This window comes from Colobus angolensis, unplaced genomic scaffold (genome assembly GCF_000951035.1).
Source record: "Colobus angolensis palliatus isolate OR3802 unplaced genomic scaffold, Cang.pa_1.0 Scaffold76, whole genome shotgun sequence".
NCBI classification, from domain to species: Eukaryota; Metazoa; Chordata; class Mammalia; order Primates; family Cercopithecidae; genus Colobus; species Colobus angolensis.
Genome location: NW_012121376.1, coordinates 1191419 through 1200793, shown reverse-complemented (window position 1 = coordinate 1200793; position 9375 = coordinate 1191419).

Sequence of the window (9375 nt, the reverse complement as noted above, 5' to 3'; positions counted from 1 at the left end):
TGCCATGAGAGTGAGTAACAAGCTTTCCAGGAGCATGGTGGCCCGTGGCACCGCCCCGCCCACCCAGGTGCCTGCGGACGGTGGGCAGCTGGTCTGGGTGTTGGGCTGGGGCTGGGGCCACCAAGACACCCTGGGTACAGGGACGCCGAAGTTTTCTGAGGACAGAGGCAGAGGCTGGAGTGACGCTGCCCCAAGCCGATGGATGCCAAGATTGCCAGCAGCCGCCAGGGACATCAGAGGCAGGGCGGCCGGAACAGCACACCACGCACAGGGCGTCGGCACCAGAAACCGGCTTTCGCGCCGCTCTGGAGGCTGGAGGTCGAGACCAAGGTGTTCGTGAGCTTTGGTTTCTTCCAGGTCCGTGTCCTTGTCTTTGCTGACAGCTGCCTCCGTGGGTGGCCTCGTCCATGTGCACGTGCCCTTGGTGGCTCTGTAAGTCCAACTTTTATTTTATTTTCTCTTTTTCCTTTCTTTCCTTCCTTCCTTCCTTCCTTCCTTCCTTCCTTCCTTCCTTCCTTCCTTCCTTCCTTCTTTCTTTCTTTCTTTTGTGTTTGATGGAGTCTTGCTCTGTCACTCAGGCTGGAGTACAGTGGCACAATCTCGGCTCACTGCAAGCTCTGCCTCCCGGGTTCAAGCAATTCTCCTGCCTCAGCCTCCCGAGTAGCTGGGATCACAGGTGCCTGCCACCATGCCCGGCTAATTTTTGTATTTTCAGTAGAGACGAGGTTTCACTATGTTGGCCAGGCTGGTCTCAAACTCCTGACCTCAGGTGATCCGACTGCCTCTGCCTCCCACAGTGCTGGGATCGCAGGTGTGAGCCACTGTGCCCCGCTGTAAGTCCAAGTTTCCTCCTCTTATAGGGACGCCTGTTGGACTGGGTTAGGCCCCTCTGCTGGCCTCTGTTTAACTTAATTATCTATTGAAAGACCTTGATTCCAAATACAGTCACATTCTGAGGTCCCATCGGGACCTCCCCACGCAAATCTGTGGCAGAATTGATCCCATCACAAGGTCCCTCCCTGGAGCCTTCAGCGGGGGTGGCCCTGCTGACATCTTGATTCAGACTGCGGACTCCGGAGCTGCGAGAACACGTTTCTGTGGTTGCCAGCCCTGGGCTACGGGCCTTTGCATGCAGGGCAACAGGGGCACAAGCCTGCTCTTATCCTCTGGTCCCATGCTGAGGATGGGAAGCCGGGGGTCAGCACTGGGTGACGGTCCCACTCCACGATGCGAGCTCCCAGAGGCCGCTTCCCACCCACTCAGCTCCACACAGGGCAACGGGAGCTCCTGGCTCCTCACAATCCCCTTCCCATCCACTCAGTGTCTCGTGCATGGTACATGCGTGTCCTGCGGGCCCGCTGGGAGCTGGCTGCTGGTCCCAGTACAAGGCTGGGGGTCTGACTGCACCACCAGGGACAGACAGCAAAACAGACCATGAGACGGGGAGCGAAGTCGTGCGGGCAGGAGGGGTGAGGTGAGACTGCAGGGTTGGCAGGGCCTTGAGGGGAGAGGCAACACGGGGCAGCCCTCACCGCCCAGGCTTGTGTCAAGTTCTGGGAGGGGCGCTCCCCACAGGGTCAGCAGCACGTGCAAAGCTCCTCCTGCCCTAGGGCCTCAGTCAGCATCTCGAAGCCCCGGCCAGCGTCTCAGAGCCCCGGCCAGCGTCTCGAAGCCCCAGCCAGTGTCTCAGAGCCCCGGTTAGCGTCTCGAAGCCCTGACCAGTGTCTCGGAACCACGGCCAGCATCTCGAAGCCCCGGCCAGCGTCTCGGAGCCACTGTGGATTCAGTCGCAGGGTCCTGGACGTCAAGGCCCTCCCTAATCTGGGCACCGGGACCTCCCAGGTGGCAATGACAGACTCCCAGGCTGGCTTGAGGCAAAAACATGGCGTGCTGGGACGTATTTGGATGTAAATGTTTTCAGCACAGAGCAGCTGGGAGATGCGGCCTCCGTGGGAGCTGGGAGCCGGGGCCATATGGCCCCTCTCCTGGCTGCGCTGCCTTCAAGTGGTGGCACTGCCTGGTGGGGCCCCCAGGGGTGTCTGTGGGGGTCAGACTTGAGTCCTGCCAGCCCCTCTCTGGCTGCTGCCTGTCCTGCCATCTGTCAGGTGGGGTGAGACCGTGCCAGCTGCCCTGGCCTTAAGGAGGCCGTGGGGGCACCTGAGGGGCTTGGGCCTAGTGCCAGCCCGATGGGTGTGTGTATCTGCAGCCTTGGCAGCATCGGGTAACTGCCCTCTTCCTGCTCTTGGCCCTATCCCTGGTTAGGGAAGAGCCAGGTGCTCACCTGCGGCCCTGCATGGTAAACCAGAGAGCGGCTCACAGGGTCATCTTGGCAGGGGACCCTCCTGGCCACACAGAAGCCTCAGAATTCCTGGCTCTTCTCTCCCAGCCCATGGCAGCTCCTTCCAGAGACCCTGAGAGACCCCTAGGGCCCTGGGGATCTGCCCTGGACTCATGGGATTCCTCCCGCTAGAACAAGCACTGGCTCCCCATGTCCCATCAACTGAAGGCTAAGTCAGGTTCAGCCCTCACAGCCCTGAGCTGCCCGCCTGTGCCCTCTCCACAGCTGGGCCTTCCTGATGGCTCCGTACGGAAGCCCCTCCCTCGCAACCCCACCACTCCCAGCTGCAGTCACCCCTCTTCAGTCATGGTAGTGGGTGATTTGGGCTGTGAAGCCCTGGGAGGTGGCCCAGTGCAGCAGCGACAGACAGGGGCACTGTGGGGAACCCTCTCCAGCTTCAAATGGAAAAACACAGGCCTGCATGGGGCCTATCCTAGAGTTCTGGGGTGCGTGAGTCAGCGACGTCATCAGGGACCCCGGCCCACTCCCTCTCATGCCCCGTTGTGGCCTCTGCTGGGCCTGCTGTCGTCTGGCCCGTTGCCTCATGGTTCCCAGATGGGTGCTGCAGCTCCAAGAGTCACAGCTTCTGACCACTGAGTTCAGGGAAGGAAGAGAAAGAGCCAGGGAGGAAAATCTTTTCCAGAAACCCCATGCAGTTCTCCCCTTTCAGCTAACTGGCTAAGCCGGGTCTCACGGCCGTGCCTGGCTGCCAGGGAGCTGGGAAGGTTCTGTGGGGTCCCTCCCTTTCGGGGGGGATAAAGACGAGGGCTCAGAGGGAACAAAGGTAGCTGTGGCCATGGAAGGAAGAGCAGAGCTTCCCCCAGGCTGAGTGGGGCCGGAACACTGCTGGGCCCAGCTCTAGTCGGCAGGAGGCTGCGTGCTGTGCCGAGGGGCGGACGGGGCCCCTGAGTGTGTGCCTCGGTGACAGTACCTGTGCTCTGGGGCTCAGGATGCGGTGACAGGACAGCAACTCCCCCAGGCGTGGACAGCAGGCTTAGAATGGTGATGAGGGGGCTTGTCCTGGGGAGGGCCTCAGGCAGCTCCGTTAGACCCAGTAAAGTAGGAGAGCTTCTTGCAACCGAGGCCTGGAGCAAGTTCACAGCTGCAGAGCGGAGGAGCCCTCTTCCTGGGTGGAACCTCAGGTGCTCCTCTTCTCTGAGGAGCCTCCTTGGGGAGCTGCATGGATCCTTCCCACTTTCCCTCCACTTGGGGCTGCCCCCTCCCCCGCCCAGCTTCGAGGGAGGGGGCGGCAGCTGGCTGGGAGCCCCGTGTCCCCTCACTACGATGGGGACCCTCAGCTGTACCCGCCTAGGGGCTGCGGCCAACTCATGGTGCTCCTTGCCTGGCTGTTCTGAGGAGTGCGGAAGAGGCTCACTTCTACATTTGCCCTGAAAATCTCCATTTTTGCTTTAAAATGCAGCAGCGGCTGGGCAAGGTGGCTCACGCTAGTACTACCAGCACTCTGGGAGGCCGAGGTGGACAGATCTTCTGAGTCCAGGCGTTCGAGACCAGCCTGGCCAACGTGGCGAAACCCTGTTTCTACTAAAGATACAAAAATTAGCTGGGCGTGGTGGCTGACGCCCACCTGTAATCCCAACTGCTCAGGAGGCTGAGGTGCGAGAATCACTTGAACCTGGGAGGCAGAGGTTGCAGTGAGCTGAGATCGTGCCACTCACTGCACTCCAGCCTGGGAAACAGAGTAAGACTCTGTCTCAAAAAATAAATGAATACAATGTAGCAGTCCTGGTCCCTGTAGGTCCCTGTAGCAGCTCCTTCCTGGCAAATACCCCTGTTTATCTGAACACAGGGCTGGGGGCTGCGTTTCTTTTGTGTCCCCAGTGCCTAGAACTGTACCAGGCACACAGTAGGTGCTTTGTACGTGTTTGTAGAAGGTATGAGTGAACAGTGCCCCTGTGACGGGCCCAGGAAGCCCGACGTGACCCACACAGCACTTGCGTGATCACACGTGGGCGTTGGGTGGCGTGTTACGTGTTTGCTTGTTTGTAAATGCCGAGTCTTTTCTTTCCGGACAGACTGGAGCCCAAGGCTAGGAATTTGTTTTTCCAAGACTCCAGACTCCAGGCTGTGACCAAAGCTACACACACAGCCAGCGATGCGGCCAGGAGCCTGGCGACTGGGATCCCCCAGGCTGCCCAAACAACTGGGTCCCAAGGCACTTGGTGGCCTCATGGATCCTGGGGGGGCGCGGCCTCCGCGTCCTGGTGAGACACGTGGCTTCTCCCTGGGCCCACGGTGTCTGTGATGTGGGGCTCCCTGGCCTCCTGGGCCTCAGTCTCCCCACCATCCTACAGGGATAATAGGGTATCGTGAGAGAAAGTCAGTTGTTCTCTGCAGAAAGCACCCGGGGCCGGGAGGGCAGGGGATGGGCTGGGACTGCTGCTGACGGCCGGGCGGCCCTGGGGACGTCTTCCTGGGCCACCTCTGCATCCCACCCCCGGGGTCATTACCTCTGCAGGGTGGGGTTGGGGCTCTGGGTCTGCATACAAATCCACATCCGGCAACCCATCTCCTGCCTGGGAACTTCCCCAGGCTGCCCAAGGTGGCCCGAGAGATACTGGGCAGGGGCTGGGAGCGTTCCTGCTGTCACAGAGGCACTTGCCCGGCCTGCTTTGCCTTCCTCTGAGTTTATCTCCCAGGGCCCAGCCAGGCTACCTCCTTATCACAGCCATGGTGAACTAGGGGCAGGGGTCACAGTGTCAGGCGCCCCTTCCAGAGGCTTCTACCCAAATCTCCAGCCACCCCGAGGTGCTCCTTCCCCAGGGGCACCCAGACTGTCTCCCATCAGCTGCCTGGGTGGGCGCCCGGCCTCAAGCGGGAGAGCCTTGTTCCCTCTGCCGCCTGCGGCCTCCCCCACCCCCACCCCCCGGGGTTGTTTTGCTCTTACACCTGCGCTCTGGGTTCACATCAGCCCCCGAATCTAACCAAATCCAAAAATATTAAGCCGGGGCCCATCTGTCGGCCAACTGATGAGCACAGATGTGCTCCGGGTTTCGGAGGAGGCCGGCAGCCGGTCAGGGCTGTTAGGAGCGGCACCTGCTGCCCTGCTTCCCTGTCCCGCTCTCGTTCCTCAGCCCCTCCCAGCCCCAAGATCCTCTGGAACAGGCTGGCTCCTGCCCCACTCAGCGGGAGGAGTGTCCTGGGGCCCCCACAAGAGCCAGGCCCACCAGCTGGAACCCTTTGCCGTGAGCCTCTGCTCAGAGCCCAGCCTGGGGCTGCAGCTGGGCAGGAGCCGGTCCACTCTGGGTGGAGACACTGGCATCACGGTGGCTGCCTCACAGCCTCAGCACCTGCTTCCCCTGCTGGGAGTACTGTCCCCAGGGGCCCCAGGACTCCTTCCCCTCCATCCCAACACATGGCTGGGACTAAATGGTATGTTTGCAGCTTGCTTTGGGGTTCACATGAGGGCCTGTTCCGTCTGCTTCATGTAACAGACGTCCTTACTGCTCTTATTTCCAGAGGGGGTGGAGAGGAAACAAAGCAGACGCCCCTCCCTCCTCCCTCTCTCTTCCTCCCGCCTCCCTCTCTCCTCTTTCTTCCTCCCTCCCTCTTCCCTCCTCCTTCTTCCTCCGTCCTCCCTCCCCCCTCCTCTCTCCTTTCTCCCTCCTCCCTGCCTCCTCCCCTCCTTCCTCTCTCCTCCCCTCTCTCCTCTTTCTCCTCCCTCCTCCTTCCCTCTTCCCTCCTTCCTCCCTCCCTCCTCCCTCCCCTTCTTCTCTCCCTCCCTCTCCCCTCCTCCCTCCTCCCTCCTTCCCCTCCCTTTCTCCTCCCTGCTCCCTCCCCCTTCTTCTCTCCCTCCGTCTCCCCTCCTCCCTTCTCCCTTCTTCCCCTCTTTCTCCTCCCTCCTCCCTCCCTTTCTTTCTCCTCCTTCCCTTCTGTGAGAGCCAGAACCAGAGGCCCAATGAGGAGGCTGTGGTTTTGGAGTCTGAGGTTGGGGCTGGACAGGGGACAGGGTGTGGCTCGTGGCTGGGGGGAGCTGGAATCTGGTTGTAGCCAGGGAAGAAGCAACAGGACTGTCTGGCAGATGAGAAAACAGGTTCCCTGGAGTCAGTCGGCCCTGCCCCTGCCCCTTAGGGTGCCCCCCAGGCACCTGTGCACGAGGCTTCCCTGCAGTCAGCACCTGTTCAGCTCCGGGGACGGCCGAGAGGGTCCCAGGACCAGGAGTCTTGATGACTGAGGAGGAACTGGGCCTGTCCAGAGTCCTGGGGGTGGAGAGCACTGACACTGAGGCAAGTTCAGCCCTTGCTGGACAGTTGGGAAACCTGCTTCCAGGCCGGCAAAGCCTAGGGGGCCTGTCTACTGCCTACCCCCCTCAAATCCTGTCCTGGGGGTTTTGCCTTGGCACCAGGGCTGGGCGGTGGCATAGGCTCCACTCCCTTCTCCCATGGGACGGATGAAGTCACTGAGGGCCAGGGTCTCCCAGGCAGGAAAAGGCAGCACCAGAATTGGAACCCAGGGCCCCCTCTGTGTGCCAGGCACGCATGACCCCGGCCCCCAAGGGGCTGAGCTGTGGGACCCAGACGAGGCCTCCCCGAGGCAACTGGGGCCCCGAGCTGGGCAGCCCTAAGGTCACAGTCAGGGGTTTTTTGAGGGGCTTGAGGCCAGGGCTCCCCCAACAGAAACCCAGGATTGGGGCCTGGCTGGGGACCCCTGGCTGTCCCCCACCCCGGCAAGCCTCAGTTTGCCCATCACTCAAATGGGGAGCAGAAGAAACCAGTTCTCCTAGTGTTTGCATTGAAATCTGCCCAGGTCTGCGGCCCTTCCAAGCACAGTCCACAGTGAGGAAGGCATTTTCTCTCCTCACAACATTCACATACTCCTGTGCGTTCTGCAAATGACACACCTTTGCCACTCAGACGCACGAGACTCGATGCGATTTCTTTTTTCTTTTTTTTTTGAGACGGAGTCTCACTCTGTCGCCCAGGCTAGAGTGCAGTGGCCGGATCTCAGCTCACTGCAAGCTCCACCTCCCGGGTTCATGCCATTCTCCTGCGACTACAGGTGCCCGCCACCACGCCCGGCTAATTTTTTTGTATTTTTAGTAGACAGGGTTTCACCGTGTTAGCCAGGATGGTCTCCATCTCCTGACCTCGTGATCCGCCTGCCTCGGCCTCCCGAAGTGCTGGGATTACAGGCGTGAGCCACCGCGCCCGGCCGAGTCGATGTGATTTCTGTGTGCATGAATGTGGCATCCGTTCTCGCTCACACGTGGCGGAGAGCAGCCCTTCCCCTTCCCCTTGGAGAAGCGCCGTGGCTTCTGTTTTGTTTCTTGTAGCATTTCTTTTACTTTTTAACTATGAAGTGCACACACCCTTGGGGTAGCAGGAAACAGAGCAGGTGCGATGCCCTGAGCCCCTGCGTCCTCCATGGCTGCCCCAGGAGGCGGCTTCAGCCCTGGCTCGAGCGGCGATCACACCTCTGCTTTCTCCGTCGTTTTAGCCTCTGCGCGTGTCCCTTCCTCAGCACAGCGTCGCCTACCTGTGGCCGGGACCAGACGTCTCTTTTGCCTCCTTGCCTCTGAGTTCTGTTTCGTGCGGGGGTGAGGCTCGTGGTCCTGTGTTCGCTGCACGGCGCTGCTTGAGGAGACGCCTCCTCGCTTCATTGGGCTGTTCTGCCGGGTCACTGTGGGACGTTCACAGTCACAAACTCGGTATCGTAGGAAACATACATTTGGCCTCTGCCCCAGTTCCTGGCATGGAGCTCCTAACCCTCAGCCTTTCCGGGATGCCAGGAGCATCTTTCGTTCTACTGAGGCACCCGTGGGGGCTCCTGGGTGGGGGCTGCACACCAGATGAGCCCCGCTAGGATTAGAAGCCTGGAACTCTAGCTCCAGCCCCTGGGAAGAAGAGGCGTGGGAGGTTGAGGTCATCGGGGTCATGCTTATGTGATGAAGCCTCGGAAGAAATCCCTAAAAGACAGAAGACGGGATCTGGGAGCGTCCAGGGTGGAAACACATTAGTGCTGTGAGGGCGGCCACCCCCACTCAGTGGGGACAGGGCTCCTGTGCTCCGGAAGCTTCCGGACTCCGCCCTACGGACCTCTTCCTGTGAGTCCTTCGTAACATCCTCTATAATAAACCCGTATGTGTAAGTGTTTCTGAGTCCTGTGAGCTGGCCTAGCACACACCAGACTGTGGGGCGGGGCTCACAGGAGCCTGGGTTTATAGCGGTCAGTAAGAAGCACGGGCAGCCTGACCCTGAGACTGGCGCTGAAGTGGGGGCAGCTGCGGGACCGTCCTGGGCTCCCGGGGTCTGCAGTGACTCAATTTAGTCAGGCTAAATCGTCGGGCTCCCCGTGGTCATCCACAGAGAGCTGGAGACCGGCTCGGTCCAGGGCCCCAGAGTGAGCAGCTGTCTGAGAAGGGACCTTGTTTCCTTCTTCCCAGACCCAGTGCCCGGCATCCAGGCACACACAGTCTCTCTGGGCTACAGGGGGCATCTCGTCCTGGGGCCTGTGCCTCTCAGCACCCACACTTTCCATTTTATTCTCTCACTAAAAAAATGCTGGTCACGGTCCGCTAAATGGATTTGTGTCCCCCTCAGGGACCAGCCTCCCGCAGCCTGACAAAGGCTGGCCTACGGGTACTGGGAGGGCTGAGGGATGGCCCTCGGGCATAGGGTGACACTGCAGCCTTGGAGGTCCCTGGGACCCCAGCCCCATCCTGCTCACCCAGCCCCTCACCCCTTTTAGCCATCAACAAAAGGAGCAGCCCCTGGTCTGGGGGGGAGGCTCTGGGACCCTGTGCCACCCCCTGGTGACAGCTGGAGTCTGCTCTGATGGCTGGTGTGGAGTCCCCTGGGGCTGCCATGAGAAATCACCACAGACCAGGAGCTTCAACAGCAAGGATTTGTTCTCCCACGGCTCTGAGACCAAGCTGTCTGCAGGGCCGGTTCCTTCTGGGGTGCTGTTGGTGGGGGTGGGGGGCATCTGCTCCAGGCCCCTCTCCAGGTTCTGGGGGATGGGGGCAATCTCTGGTGTGCCCGGGCTTGTGGGCGCATCACCACGATCTCTGCCTCCGTCTT